Raw genomic sequence first — 13,892 nt, 5'->3', positions numbered from 1 at the left:
GACATACCCCGGGTGCCTCTGCACTGCAGCAAGCTCTAAACTTGTTATCGTTAATGGTTTAAATTTCACTGTGCTAATCATTTCAGGACACAAGCCTTTCTTGATAATCTAATGAATTATTCCAACATCCTTCAGCAAAAAAAATCCTCCATGACAGCACTAATTACAAGACGTTTTCCCAGTGCTTATGTAAAATATGACAGAGCAGCAGCTTAGGGAATTGCAGAAAACTGCTTCTAATTTCCACTGAGAAACTGACAAACACCTCTCTTTCATCTCTCCCAGCTCTCAAGTAAGATTTAACTTTCTCATTTAGTTAATTACCGAGTGAGGATCATCATTTTCCCGGATCGGAGCGGCACAGAGCCTTTATCGTGTTAACTTGTGAACTTGATCGATGGCTGCTGCTAAAACTTAATAACTTCACCCCCTGGCAAATTGTAAGATAAATATAATAGGAGAAACTCTGACAGTAAAAACCTGCCAGAAATGAGCGCTGTGTTTATGTTTCTTTGCAGGCAGCAAAAAAACAACCGACAGCTTATTACTGGGTGCGTGTTACTTATATTTAAAAGACTCCAGGCAGTTAACTTTCTGCGTACTGTTCAAACTTTACTCACAAGATAAAAGACACTGGGGGAAAAAACAAGTAAGGGGATGACAAAGAAAGGTACCGCGGAGGTGTATGTGCGGGGTAGGGGAAGAAGAGAGGGTAACTTCACAATGAAAGTAAAGCCACACTCGTGTTCACGTCCTGAAATATTCTTCAAGATTAACCACAATAAAAAATTCAGACGTGAAACTCGATTCAGCAGCAGCATACAGCACAGGAATTCTGGAGCATGTTAGAAGCTGTGTGGAGAAGCAGAGGGATTAAAAAGTACAACTGTGGCAGTGAGATATTTCAGCTTGGTATCTGTAAAGCCACTATTAGCTAGAGAACGTTAATGCGGCTGGCTTTTTCAAAGCTACTTGTGTGGCCATGAAACTGCTTGCTGCTGCCCATGATGAAATACCACTCCAATGTAGCAACGTAACAAAAATGTTGAAATGGAGCTGAGTAGGTATCCCAGGCCTCCATACTAAAGAGCAGAGCTAGTATTTAAAAACCCCATCGAAAGGGGTTTGTTTGCATGGCCTAAAGGCAGTAACACAGCATAATTAACGGAACACAGGTTCAATTTCTATGGCTGACTTCTTCCTCTTTGGGCCTGTAATTACCAAATGCTGCAGAACCGATTCCCAAACCGCCAAGGCTAAGCAAAGAGGGAGGAAATCCTTTGTAGTTCCTTACCAGCAACTTTTATTAAAGAGCTCCTTTGCTTTGAGAATTTGCGGGGCAGAAAGGGGGGGTCTCACCACAAAGAGCAGGGTCTTGCGAGCCACGGCACCCAAACGACAAGAGAAGGCTAGCCTGCTTCTCRTTTCTCTCTTTTGCTGGGTGAACCTGCTTTCCCAATGTTTGACTTGACAGAGCTCAAAAGCTACAATGCCAGGTCATTAAGCAACTCACTCCATTTAGTTTTATTTTAAAAGCTCAGTTTAGAAGCCACCCATTTCTGTCTGCCTCCATCTCGCATAGCAGGCTCTGTGAGGTTAACCATGGGTTTAGCACATATACAGACTTACTCGCTCAGTACTGAATTAGTTTCCACGCTGCAAAGCTCACTGAAACATTCTGAAAGACAAACATAACCCAGAAGTAGATGATCATCAATCACATCTGAGAGTCAAAAGAAAGCACCATGAAAGAAACCACAGCATCATTACTACTTATTTTCAAGGGAAAATTCAAAATACTTATACTGAAATCAACAGCCCCCTGGATACTCAAAGAGCCAGCAGTTCTTGCCTGTCTTTGGCTGTTAGCTGCTTGCCCACATCTGGTTTCTAATCACACTGCAGAAAAACTTTGATAAGAAAGGATACATCTAGATGAAAGATCACTGGAATTAAGCTGGACACAGCAGCCTAAGCTGCTGTACTTTCTGAAATCCTGGGGGGCCAATAGTTTTCAGAGGTACCATCTAAGTACCTATGATATGGTGTTAGCCTGAAGGGCACCTGGCTAAGGATATTACCTCAGACACGGAAGAAAGGGAAAAGGCTGTTTTATTTTAGGACCAGAGAAAGCTGCACACACCATAGAAGCAACATGCTGAATCTCTCAAGGGACTGTGGAGGCAGGATGGAGCCATGGACATTTGCACACCGGCTATACAAAGAGCAGCAATAATACCTTGCTGGAGAAGCAGCTCCCCTCCTACACTGMTAAACAGTAAACAGCAACAGGGAGAGGAGATTAAAAAACTATTCTTTTAAGCTAATACTTAATGTTTCAGACAGACTAATAAAGTTTAATTGTCTGGAATCTTGYGGCTCTTACTGTAAACTTTCCTTTGATATAGGTCTTCCATCTAGATTTTAAGTGCTGGTAAAAACTACCAAAATAAAATCTCTCTGATGCCAGGAACGGATGTGAATTGGGAGTCCCTCTCCTCCTCCTCCTCCTCCTCCCCTAACTCCAAGTTGTCTTTGAAAATAACAAGCGCTGATGAGAAATCTGCTTATATCAGCACAACACTGGCATATGCTGCTTTCCCGAACTAAGATCCCTGACCAAATGCATACCTAGACAGATACAGGGGGAGGGCAGCCACCACTGCTCTTAAGAGCTAGATTTCAGAGCACGTTTTACTAGGTGTAAATTGATCATAAACAAATTTCAGAGCAGATCCTAGAGTGCTAATAGATAATTTTAAGTGAAAGTCACCAAAAGAAATGCTTCCTTCCTCAGAATGGTTACCAGAACCAGTGTTGAACTGCTGGGACTGCTACATGTTATTACTGTTAATGGAGGGAAGGAACATGCACATTATCACTTGGAGAACCAGTCTACTAAAGTCATCCGGTAAGAGCCAGTAGCAGCAAAGGGCTCATTTATGGCAGGGAAAGGCATCAGCTATGCTCTAAGCAGCAGTTCCATAGTTTCCTGGAACAGTTGCTTCTGTTTTTAAAAACACCCAAGCATGATCTGCTGCCTGAGTGAAGTTGCTCTTTATGGGTGTTACTGTTGATTTTCTTTTTGCTCTAAGTACTCCCTTAACTCTCAGAGAAAAGCAGCAAGGAACAGGTAGGTAGACTTGAATGATTTAAAGCATAGCTGAACAGTGAAGACTATACAATTGGGAACAGTGCACCATTGGAGTGGTGGGGAGAATGACCTGAAAAAGCGAGTGTCTGCACTCAGTAAAGCTACTGAGATTTTCAAAATGCTATGGTTCTGTCTATGTAAAGCCTTTATTATCAAAAAACAGAAGTCCTCCAAGATAGTTTGCCCAGAAGAACACAGCTCTAAGAAGCATATTTTCTCAGTTTCCTTCTTGCAGAGGCTTTTTGCTACCAACAATGAAGAGGACACAAACACAACAAACAACCCAGCCAAGGCCGAGTGGGTTAGTGATTCAAAACTGCAAACCATGAGTATACAGGTTGGATATCATGTACCATTTCCCAATGATGGGAGCACTACGTATTTCTGGGGCGAACAGGAGATATGTATCAAGCAAAAATGCAGCAGTGTTCTGAAGAGCTGCAAGATTCACATGCATGCTGGTTCCCACTGCAAATGTACTTAGATCTGCTGGCAGAGTTGGCCACAGGAGCGCTCCCTAACCTATTTCAGTCAAAATAAGCTTGTTAGCAAAGACCTGCTATTTAAACTGTCTAAACTAAAACACCTCATCTTAACTGAAAGCAGGTTTGCAGTTTTGCTGACAGATCCTGGAGGGCAGCAACCTGCAGCAGCCAGACGAAGGCTGAGTAGCATTCTTTTCCACCAGCACAGCTAGGTCTAGAAGAGGACATCTCATCAGTCTGCACTGATAGATACCATACCCCTGCTGTTAGCAGCAGGTCACTGGGTAGCAAACAGCTTTTGCCTGAGTGGACCAACAGAGGGAAGGAAGCAAAAGAAAAAATAATGGGGTAGAGGGAGGAGAGAGAGTTGGAAGCATGTGTGGGAGACGAGCCATCACAGAGGCAGCTGCAACAGGAAAAGTCTGTGAAATACTCTTGCACAGCATCAGGTCAAAACTGGTCAGTAGGCTGCAGCCAATACCTTGACAGGTTTGTCCTGTAGCCTCTGGTAACCCCTGTGAGATAATCACATTACTGTCACCCACCAATACGCATTGTCTTCTGGAGATTAGCTGTGCTGCTAACCTTGCAGCCACGTCACCTTGTCGGCAAACTGGAGTGAGTACAGTGGTGAACCACTAAGATTGTCAGGGGGCTGGAAAAAATGGCATATGTGGAGAGCTGGTGTGTTCAGCCTGGAGAAGACTGGGGGGGATCTAGTAGTCTTCCCCTACCTAAAGGGAGATAACGGAGGAGACAGACAGAGCCTTTTCAGAGGCGCACAATGACAGGACAAGAGGCAACAAGCACAAGCTTTAGCAAGTAAAATTCGATTTGGACATAAAGAGGAGAAATCTCCATCCTTGGCGATTTTCAAAATCTGGATGGACATGGCCCTGAGCAAGTTGATCTAAATGTGAAGTTAGTCCTCCTTTGAGTAAGTGCTTCAACTAGAGACCTCCAGATGTCTATCACAACTTAAATTTTTCTAAGATTTTATGTTCTAGGATTGTGTTGGCCCATTCTTTCATTAGTACCTGACAAGATATTCACAGCCTGAGGAACAGACTCCAAAAATACAAACTAAGGACATTCTCTAGTGAATTCTGTATAGCCAAAATTACATTAGGCTGAATTCATACTGTTGATACATGAAAGTACAGGACAGAAAAAAGGCAAGAAACAGTCCCAACAACAAGCAAACAGCTCTGACCATAATCTCTCTTCAGCAAGGCATATTTGGTTTCACATCTGAACAGAAGACTTCATCCCTATCAACTGATACTCCAACTGCAGTAGAACCTACAAGTCCGAGTCACAGAATATTAGAGACTCCTCTTTTGCTTGATGCCTAGCTGCCAACAATCTTTCAGAAAGATCTTCAAACTAGAGGAGGAAGGAAGCCTTACAATATTCCATCCCTAGAACAGACTTAATCAATGTGGAATTGTTTGAACATAACAACCCATAACAACAACCAGTAAAATGGGGCAGAACATAATTGCTAGCCCCACTTTGTCCTTCACCATCCCATGCAATGTTCAACTTTTCACTCAGAGATATGATTCCATTATTCCTTTTAGTGAGATTAACAGATGGTGAAAATAACTTCAGTCTACCTGTATTTTTCTTTGTACAAGTGCAGGGTGAGTTTTCCTTTTATCTTTCATCCCACTTCTGAGAGTAAGTTATACTCCTTTCATGTCAAGAATGGAATTAGTGTAGAATATATCATGTGAGAAATTTCTTCCATCCTCATGCACTAATGTATCCCATTGTAAATTTATCTAACAACTGCTAACCCTTTCTTTTAACTTCTGCTATAATAATTGGCTAAACATCTAAAAAACAATTACATGCTGAGTAAAGTAGCTTTTCCTTCCAACAGCTTTAAATATACTCTCTTTTAAATAACCTTAGGTCCTCTATTGTGATAACTATCCTCCTTTGTGAAAACAAGTATATGAGAATATTAGACCTTACTAATAATGCTATTTGTTAAACACCTCTATGAAACAATCACCTCTCACTTCTTTTCTTTATTTTCAGGCAATTCACAATAGCCTCTATTAAGTCTAGTATTAGCATACTTGAAAACACAGCATTTGCATCTCCTCATCTAGGAAGAGCAATTTGGGATCATGCCTGGAAAAAATATATGCAACTTTCTGACACACAATAAAATTAAACAGTAAGAGAATCCAACATTTCCTACCAGAGAGCAAGCCGAACAGATACACACTGCTCATAGCTTGTTCCTCTGATCAAGGGGTTAGAGCTCCCTCTAGCACTCTCAAAACAGAAAAGCCATAGATACYAAGCTGTGACTATCTGGTGCCATGCAAAGCACTTGGGTAGTGCTGCCTGTAATTTTTATTTGCTTTACTTTTTGCTGCCACATGAATAATTAAGAACGCATCCACTAGTTTATCTGAAATTCAGGAGAAACAAATGCCAGAAAAAAATTCTCTCTAAAAATAACTGATTAAAAACATTCAGATTGCTCTGATTAACCAATCTCTATGTTGAAATGTAATTCCAGATCAGCTGAGGGATTATCATGTCAGACATGCGTACAACACACAATGAAAAAAGAAAGTAAATTTCAATTTTCATGGCATAAGAAAGTTTTGCTATCCTCATTCTCCCATGCAGCTGCCAAACATCCCAATGTAGCTGACAGGTTGCCTACAGTTGTAGTTGTGAATTACGTGCTTCCATTTCAGCATTAAATATTGAGTAACTTAGCTTAAGTAAAACTCGGAAGGTGCAGCCCTGCTGAGTTCTGCACACTCTGCTGAAGAAAGAGAAACATCTCATGACTGAAAGAGTGGCAGACCTTTTTAATCATAGGTTATTACTTATTAATTCTTGATAAACTGAAAGCTGGCAGTACAACGTAAAAATTAGAAATGAAGATGGGAGCCAAGTCTCTCTGAGTTTTATTCCTAACTTTCCCACTATCTTCTGGAGTTGCCGTAGGCAAGGAACTCCATTTCAACAGTCTATCCATTAAATCGATGTATCCTAATACACATCACACAGAGACAAAGCAAGGCTTAATGCTGGTAAAGTCTTTGGAGGCTCCTGTATGAAAGGTCCTTGGTGAGGACAAGTAACAGCAAATGACACCATACCACACCACACAGAAGTGCAAACTTTCCCCTCAAGGGCTGGCAGACAGACTTGTCACTTAAGAACTAAATGAAAGCAGACAGACTTCTTAGGAATGGCATGGCCAAACTTCACCAATTTAAGAAAAGGCACCTGTACTAATCGTTTTAGCAGGTAGGTCTACAAAAAGCATTTAACCAGCCTTTAAAACCAGGGTCAAAATTCAAATGTGTAAAGAAAATATTTTACCTTGTTGAAGTTTTCTCAAACTGAGATGCTGCATCCTGAATACAGGTCTTAAAATCAGTACAGATGTGGAAACAACTAATACACTCCCTGAGCCTAATTGCCCTAGAGAGGGTGCACTTTAGTTAAGTTCCTTTACTTATCACAGCAATTTCAATATTTAACCACCAGGGGACTTCTGAACATTGCTTGTTTTTAGAAGTTGCAATTTTAATATTACTGCATGACGGAAAGAAGAAATACAATAGGACATGTCAGGCTAACCACAGTTACAGCTTTCTCTTCTCTGACAAGTCCAGTAAGAAAGACTAGGAGTAACTAGACCCGAGTAGATGACAGAAGCACCTTCCTCACGTAACCTGCCAATGTCCCTCTGTCTCTGCTGACAGCTGCCCTTGCCATTCTGGTCCTGAACTCTCTGTACCCAGTCCTGGTTCTGCACCCAAATCCTGACACGCAGACCTCCCTCGCGTGGCACAGATGGCATCCAAGGCTGTTTCTTTTACCCCCTTAAGAGGACTTGGAGAAAGGTGCTGGCAACTACTTCTCTCTTTCTCCACACCTCTCACATGTGGCAAGAGAGGATTACAGTCAGTTATCTGAGCTGTTCAACATGAGTCAAAGGACATTGGAAGCGAAAGCAAGACAACCACAATTGCAATTCTGGCAATGCTTAGCTGCATGCTTCTTTGGATCGATAATGCAGTCCAACTGCTTTTCCCACCATCTACAAAAAATTGTGGCTCAGTTCTGAATCAGTAATGGGTAAGACAGAGGTTGGGCTGATACAGCTATAATGAGACATGGCATAAGCAATACTCCCCTACACCTGCATGCAAGAATACAGAATCTTGCTAGATCTCGGATCACTTCTATGTATTATGGCAAACTGCTTCCTAAATGAAGATGGGAGATGCATTGTAGCCTTTGTTTTTGCACCTTCGTTACTTCCAGATTGCATAACTCAGTGAGGTCCTTGGCACTATCTTAGGAAATAAAAGGGATGCAGCCAGTGCCAAATGTAGCTCTTCTCATGCAAACGCATTACATATTCCACCTGTTGGCTTCATTTCTGGATGCAGCGGGAGACTTAAGCTTTGAATTGTAAGGTAGAAGTCCTGTATACGTAAAACTTGGGAGAAGCAGATATCTAATAGTGGAGGTTATCTGGTACTAATGAATTCAATAAATTCTGAATTCAGTGTTGACCCTGCTTTGAGCTGGACCTCCTGATGTCCCTCCCACCTAAGTGATTCTGTGATTCTAACCTCATGTTCCCCAGGTCAAAGCTCATGCATGCGTCCCAGGCTTTTGGAGGGAGGAGCTGTTTAGGTTTTGACTGAAATCAGGTTACAGTTGTTTATGTTGATGTATTTATTTCACCTACTATAAGCAAAATCTGAAATTGTGCTTGAAAGATGCTTTCACAGAGACTTTTTTTTTAAAAAAGGTTCTCCCAATTCTGGGCTTCAGAAACCTTTGTTAATGTATTGTTCATTCTTTGAAGCAATCAAATACCAGATTCTTAAACAGTTGTGCAGATATATCTTCTCTTATTTTTTTTGCAAGTCTACAGCACGTACTACGCAAGGGACCTGCTTGGACACTCAATCTTGACTGTCAATTCTCTCCCTCCAACTATTTAATTTTTTTCAAAGACTGTTGATTTTCTAATATTCATGTGTTGTCTCAGCATCATAGCTGGTGCTCTCAACGAACCATTAAATTCCAAACTCATTTATGACCTAAACCAATTTTAAAATTCAGGTCTCAAACAATAATGAATTGACTGCAACGCCTAATCATGTTCAGATTCTTCTAAAACAAACCTCAAAATATTCATCTTGCAACGCACCTAAGAACTGCCTGGGATTATAAATTATGATCCAGAATGGGGCTAACACATCTATATTAACGTGGCAGGAGAATGATCTGTTTTAACTCTGCAAACCACACAGTTTTGCAAAATCCAGGGACTTAAAACAATACATGCACATAACTGGTCTTATTAACAGTAAAAGTGGGGTAAGAAATATCAGTGCTGAAATATTGTAATCATCATGCATTCCAACTGTATTCTCAGTATCGGGCCATTGTTTTAAGGGTTTCACGTTGTGTTCTGAAGCAACAGGAAGATCTCAGACTTATGGAAATGAGAAGAAAGTTAAGTCTGAACCTGTGCACACAATTAGGACAGAGAGAACGATTCACAAATTCAGTGCATATTTCTCACATAAAAGTACGCTTGCCTGTTGTACGCAGAACTCAAGTCTGGCTGTGTATAGCATCCTTTCCATTCTCAGATTTCAAACTACTTCATGAGCTGAGTATGCAAGGACTACTTGCCTGTCCAGATTTACTATTATGATGAAACAAATAATTGCAGCTGCTTTACATAGTGCTTCCAGGTCTGTAAGAGCAATTACCAGGTATGCTCATTTTCAGTTATCGCCCAACAATAAGGTTCAGTGATCTATATAGTGAGCATTGCTGTCTATCTCCAAACTGCAGCCTGAACTAAGCCTGTCAGGCACATGCAACAAGGGACTGCCTGCCTTGTAGAAGTTATCCCGGCTATGAGCTTCCACAGGCAGACTAATTCAAATCTACTTCTATAAATTACGGATTGTGTTAAATATACATGAAGGAAAATATGGAACAGCTTCTTTTACTGCACAACATGAGTTATTTCCCATTCTAGGTTCCCTCCGAGAAAACTCAGAATTCTAAAATCTGCAATTAGTGACAGCGACTACTGATGAGATCTAATCCAGTCAAACAGTTGTATTTGCTGAGTTCTGCAAAGGGCAGAACAATGTTCCAGGAGAACGAAGGGACCAGAATAGCAGATAGTAACACAGAGAACCATGTAGTCATTTGCCCATGCTTCCTTTTCCTTTCAGAAGATCTGGATCGTGTCACTACCTTAATATGACAGTTAAACTACAAACTTTGTATTGGCCTGAAGAATTAGGTCTTTGGGCATACTTGAAAGTGAATGTTACTAACTGCAGTACAGTTCAGGACAATAGTTAGGTAATGTGCAAGAGAAAGCGATCAGAAAAGCAAATGTAAATTAATTCCTCATGGAAAACAAACTTCCCAACCACAAATGCTCAAATGTCTTCACTGTTTCTCCTTCCTCATTTTTCAAACTTAGCCGTTCCCCAACGACCATTCATTTAGCCTAATAAAAAAGAAGACAAAGAGGATGTGACTGCTCTCTATAAATACATGCGGATAAACACCAAAAAGGGAAGAGGTACTACTAAAACAAAAGGAAGACACGAGTATAAGAATCAATGGTACAATCTGGGCATGAATAAGCTAGGCTGGAAACTTGGGGAGGATTTCTAATCTTTAGAATAATCAGATTCTAGAATGATCTTCTGATGGAAACAGCAGGGGAAAAAATTGTCAAACCAACTTTTAACTAGTTGTAAGATGAAACTCAGTAAGTTCATTAAATGGATGAAGTAGTGCCTGAAAGAACAAGGGATTGGAACCAGTGCCCTGAGAGGTCCCAGTAGGTGGAATGATGCATACCTGGCAGTGTCCTGTTCTGCAAGAGGGCTTTCACCACCTTATAGCTCAGAGTATAACTGAGAGGTCACAGATACAATCTGGTTGACTGGCAACTCACCAAACTGACTTTCAGCAAGTGAGAACATATATGAGTGTGGCCTCCACTCTATTAAACATACAAATGTAGGATTTCATTTCTCTATCATGGTTGATGGACAACTACTTCACCCAAAAAAGGTGTTGCTGATTTTCACTCTAGCATGTGCACAATCAGCTTGAGTGTACCTGAGATTTATCAAATGCACGACCCACACCCTTTCCATTAGGCACTGAGCTGCTGAGTTCCACAAAAGTTATTCATTCTGGTATGCCTTTATCCATTTGTCTCAGCTCCAGGAGATGCATATGTAACCTCTGATTGATCCCTGAGGCTGTATTCACTGTGTCTGCAGGTAGTTCAACAGGATGCCCCTCTTAGTCTCAGATGCATTTATAACAAATGCATCACATAGGAACAGAGAAGATGATCTATCTTCCTGTCTTCATTGTTTCCAGGTGAACTCCCATGGGATCTGGGGCAAAACTTTGAGCTGTTTGTTCAGGTGATGTTTGGACGGGAAGCACATGGACCTCAACTAAGCTAAGTTAGATGAAGATGGGAGCTGGCAGGTGGAAATACAAGTGACCTGAGAGTCCCAGATATGTAAGCACTTCTGCTGGGGGAGTACGGAGGAGTTATCTCAAGGTCACTTACCGCTGACTGGAAAGACAAGGCTGTGACCTGTGGGGTAGACAAGGCTGTGACCTGCTGGGTTAGTCAGCTGTAATGACTATGAACCCTATTGTCTCCAGGGACAACTGTCTATTGTCTCCATAATTAAAGAAAAGATACCTGGCTGATTTCAACACTGTTGTAGTCTTCTGCTCGCTTCTGCCTTTAATTGACCAGTTATCTGGGTACGGGTTGCCATGGATACCTTGCATCCCGACACGCACTTCTGAACAGACAGTTACCAGTTGGAGCCCACTACGGTTCTGAATCAATTTTTATGGCCAGCAGAACAGCAGAAAAACCATCCTGCCAGTTGACGGCCATCTACTTGGAGAGACAGAATGATGGAGGCAAGTGTCTGACCTCCAGACAGATTATTATGTTGAGCCACTTCAGGTCCTACACAAGATTAAGAGTTCTTTAATTTAGCATCAGGAAATACTGGAAGTACATGTGTCCCCACCTGAGAAGAGGATGTGAAGCCTGTGGATCTAGTCTTTCATATAAGAAGAGATTCTAATAGTCAGTACTTGATCCAAAGAAGTTACTACGGTGAAAGAAGTTATCACAGGGAAGGAGAAATGAAAGCAGAGACCAGGTTTGTAAATAAAMTGAGGGAGAGACACCAAGTTCTCCAATGAAATCATGCTATTTCTCTAATGACCTTCCCCCCACCATCTTTTTGGCAATCTCAAGCACATGTGTTTTATTAGACATGATTGCAAGAAATGGGCCTGCAGGCTCAACAATGCTGCTCCCGTTTCCTGTCTGATAACTTACTCATGCAACCTGTAAGTTCACATCTTTTCAGCTTCACCTCCATGGACCTACAAGATGTACTTTGGGAGCCAGTGCTTTAACATATATGAACATTTGTGTTGTTTTCATTAGCATAGGTAAAATTTTGCAATTTCTCTAAAGAAAAATTACACTCTGGAACAGTTTATAAATAAGCACCTGGCTTATTTATAAAACTTTAATAGTTAAACTTACAAAATGATTTCTCTTTAAATAAATATTCTCTTTATGTTTTTACCATATGTTTTACAAATGTTTTACATTTATAAAAGTTTAGTGTACTTACATTGAATAAATCAGATTCCATGTTGCATTACTTGAGAAAAAGTTACCATGTATCACATGTTGACTCATACTGTATATATGAAAAGCAGACAATTAAAATCATGTAAACAACTTAGCCTCTTCCAAACTTTAAAGTGCTTCAGCTACAAAAAGATACTACTATAATTTTCAAATGAGGAAGGGCTTGTGGAGAACAGTAATATTGATTATATAGTTGGAAAAATCATACAAAACCTTTTCAATCTACTTTTTCAAACATTAAAGGATCTTCTAACTTAAATAGAGACTGAAAATGGTTGAACCCAATTTTGTTAAAAAAGAAAAAAGAAGAAGAAGAAATTTGAAAGATGTAGCTGGTGTCTGTGGACAGCAAGCAGAGAGTTCACTAGCTGTCATAGGGCAGAGAAAGAAACAGATAATTGAAATTTTTAAAATACGGAGAGTTTAGCTAGACATTGGAAAAATTCTAAAACATAGTAAAACCATACTCAGTTTTGGCTTCACAAACTGTATCCATAAAGGCTTTTGGTGTGCTGGACAAAACATATGATATTCTGGGAAGTGCACGGGTATAGGATCCATGGAGTCTGATGTTCTGCTTGGGGCCATTAGTTATCAGGGAAAGGCTGTGGGAACTTTTGCATTTTGTTACTTATTCACAGTCTGGTGTGTGTTTGGTTGATGGGTTGTTTGTTTCTAGCAATGAGTTTAGTGAGGCTGTCGGAGCTGTTTGAAAGCTACAGGGCAGGGGGAGAGAGAGAGAAGAGATCTGGGAAAATTTCTTCCAGTATAGACTCTAATTACTTAATGATTTTCTTTATTAGATCCAAACTGGGCTAGCATGTCAACTAGGAAGACATGATCGATAGGCAACTTCTTTTTGCCCTGCAGTAGTTTGTACAGGGCTTTTGGGTAGCTTATTCAAAGATGAAAGCTAGTTCTCTAGAGAGGAGTCCTCGCTGGGTAAGGATCTCTCTAGTTTGCTGAAGTCAATACTGCTGTACTCTCCTCCGAGCACGTACAACACTGTCTGAGAACCTGGCTGTACGTGAAAGCCTTTGTGGTGTGCTCAGATGGTCACTAGCTTTATAGAAGTGCGTATCTTGCTCTACGGGTTTCCTTTTTATGTCAGTTCTGATGTTCAGATAGCTACATTCATAGGAGGAGTATCTTAGAGAATCTGATGAAGAGGTGATGGTTATTGAAGCTGTGATGAAAATCAGTGGGAGTCCGGAAAGCAAGCACATACCTCTGTGAAAGGAAAGATGAACTTGCAGTTAAAGCAGGAGACTAAGTGTCAGTAGAGCTAGGGAACAACTTTTACTCCTCACTCTGCTCAGATTTCTGTCTGATCATGGCTAAGCTGCCCCCCGTCCCCTTTCCTGAGAAACTATACAGCTACTTCACAGGGCTTTGCAAGGTTGCATTAATGCTCCCTAAGCCATCTGAGCTTCAGGCAGAAGACAGTAAGCAGTAGGACTCTATACACAATTCTGGTCTTAAAATACAGTAG

At 40.9% G+C, this 13,892-nt stretch overlaps 1 protein-coding gene across 18 annotated transcripts in view; it reads right to left on the bottom strand.

Moving 5' to 3' along the window:
• Positions 1-13,892, bottom strand: part of BTRC (beta-transducin repeat containing E3 ubiquitin protein ligase) — a 119,689-nt gene that overhangs the window by 30,793 nt on the left and 75,004 nt on the right. Inside the window, exon 2 of one of the 18 annotated variants that reach the window (XM_026069527.1) lies at positions 1,630-1,678. The exons of the other annotated variants lie outside the window; for them this stretch is intronic. The gene's annotated coding sequence lies outside the window, so the exon portion shown is untranslated. The remainder of the gene's footprint in view (positions 1-1,629; positions 1,679-13,892) is intronic. 18 annotated transcript variants of the gene reach the window in all.

This window comes from Apteryx rowi, unplaced genomic scaffold (assembly GCF_003343035.1).
Source record: "Apteryx rowi isolate R43461 unplaced genomic scaffold, aptRow1 scaffold_3, whole genome shotgun sequence".
In the NCBI taxonomy this organism is placed as follows: domain Eukaryota; kingdom Metazoa; phylum Chordata; class Aves; order Apterygiformes; family Apterygidae; genus Apteryx; species Apteryx rowi.
This window is presented reverse-complemented; position numbering and strand designations above follow the sequence as displayed.